The sequence below is a fragment of the Petromyzon marinus genome, unplaced genomic scaffold (genome assembly GCF_048934315.1).
Source record: "Petromyzon marinus isolate PM22_M1 ecotype Great Lakes invasive population unplaced genomic scaffold, UKy_Petmar_22M1.pri1.0 PM_G_Scaffold_178, whole genome shotgun sequence".
NCBI lineage: Eukaryota > Metazoa > Chordata > Hyperoartia > Petromyzontiformes > Petromyzontidae > Petromyzon > Petromyzon marinus.
The window spans coordinates 62,501-65,000 of NW_027422737.1; positions in this window are offsets into that span (position 1 = coordinate 62,501).

Sequence of the window (2,500 nt, forward strand, 5' to 3'; positions counted from 1 at the left end):
GCGATGTCTCTCTTGTGGCTCACGGGGCTGTTAGGGTGGCACAGAAATCCCTCGGAATGGGAAAACGGGTCATTTTCGTGTCGCCACATTGCATGCGAACCGCATGAAACTTCCAGAGGCATTTGCAGCAGAAATGCATGTGCAGTCAAAAAATTGAATATTTTTCACGGATAGACCCCGTGAAACGCTAGAAATTGGCGGGGATGTGTCTCTTGTGGCTCACGGGGCTGTTAGGGTGGCACAGAAATCCCTCGGAATGGGAAAAAACGGGTCATTTTCGTGTCGCCACATTGCATGCGAACCGCATGAAACTTCCAGAGGCATTTGCAGCAGGAATGCATGTGCACTCAAAAAATGTGATATTTTTCACGGAGAGACCCCGTGAAACGCTAGAAGTGGGCGGGGATGTCTCTCTTGTGGCTCACGGGGCTGTTAGGGTGGCACAGAAATCCCTCGGAATGGGAAAACGGGTCATTTTCGTGTCGCCACATTGCATACGAACCGCATGAAACTTCCAGAGGCATTTGCAGCAGGAATGCATGTGCACTCAAAAAAGTGAATATTTCTCACGGATAGACCCCGTGATACGCTAGAAATTGGCGGGGATGTCTCTCTTGTGGCTCACGGGGCTGTTAGGGTGGCACAGAAATCCCTCGGAATGGGAAAACGGGTCATTTTCGTGTCGCCACATTGCATGCGAACCGCATGCAACTTCCAGAGGCATTTGCAGCAGAAATGCATGTGCAGTCAAAAAAAAATTGATATTTTTCACGGATAGACCCCGTGAAACGCTAGAAATTGGCGGGGATGTGTCTCTTGTGGCTCACGGGGCTGTTCGGGTCGCACAGAAATCCCTGGGAATGGGAAAACGGGTCATTTTCGTGTTGCCACATTGCGTACGAACCGCATGAAACTTCCAGAGGCATTTGCAGCAGGAATGCATGTGCACTCAAAAACTTCTATATGTTTCACGGATAGACCCCGTGAAACGCTAGAAATTGGCGGGGATGTGTCTCTTGTGGCTCACGGGGCTGTTAGGGTGGCACAGAACTCCCTCGGAATGGGAAAAGGGGTCATTTTCGTGTTGCCACATTGCATAGGAACGCCATGAAACTTCCAGAGGCATTTGCAGCAGAAAGGCACGTGCACTCAAAAATTTTAATATTTTTCACGCATAGACCCCGTCAAACGCTAGAAGTTGGCGGGGATGTCTCTCTTGTGGCTCACGGGGCTGTTAGGGTCGCACAGAAATGCCTCGGAATGGGAAAACGGGTCATTTTTGTGTGGCCACATTGCATAGGAACGGCATGAAACTTCCAGAGGCATTTGCAGCAGGAATGCATGTGCACTCAAAAACGTCTATATTTTTCACGGATAGACCCCGTGAAACGCTATAAATTGGCGGGGATGTCTCTCTTGTGGCTCACGGGCGCTGTTAGTTAGGGTCGCACAGAAATCCCTCGGAATGGGAAAAGGGGTCATTTTCGTGTTGCCACATTGCGTACGAACGGCATGAAACTTCCAGAGGCATCTGCAGCAGAAATGCATGTGCACTCAAAAACGTCTATATTTTTCACGGATAGACCCCGTGAAACGCTAGAAATTGGCGGGGATGTGTCTCTTGTGGCTCACGGGGCTGTTAGGGTCGCACAGAAATCCCTCGGAATGGGAAAACGGGTCATTTTCGTGTTGCCACAATTGGCATACGAACGGCATGAAACTTCCAGAGGCATTTGCAGCAGAAATGCATGTGCACTCAAAAACGTGAATATTTTTTCACGGATAGACCCCGTCAAACGCTCGAATTTGGCGGGGATGTTTCTCTTGTGGGTCACGGGGCTGTTCGGCTCGCACAGAACTCCCTTGGTTCACCTGATTCGTGCATACAGGCAGCAACTAAAACTCTGTAAACCTGCTGTGAGGACATCTAAACAGTGGACCAGTGAGGCTGTGGAAGATTTGCGGGCGTGCTTAGACTGTACTGACTGGGATATGTTCACGACTGCTACCAATAGTCTGGATGAACTCACAGAGGCTGTGTACATCAGCTTCTGTGAGGACTGCTGTATCCCAACACGTACCAGGGTGAACTTTAACAACAACAAGCCCTGGTTCTCAGCAAAGCTCAAAAGGTTGAGGTTGGAGAAGGAGGAAGCGTTTAGGAGTGGGGATAGAGACAGATTCAAGGAGTCGAAGAACAGGTTTAGCAAAGCGGTGAGAGAGGCTAAACGACTGTACTCAGAGACACTAAAACACCAGTTCTCTACTAACGACGCTGCTTCTGTCTGCCAAAGGGCTCAGGCACATCACCAACTACAAACCCAGAGCGCCCCACACCACTAACGACTCCCGCCTAGCCAACGACCTGAACGAGTTCTACCGTAGATTTGAAAGACAATTGGACTGTCCTGAACCACCCCTTCCCACCCAAGAGGCCCCATCCCCCACCCATACTACAGAAACGACTCTCTCCTTTCAGGAGGGAGAAGTTAATGGGCTT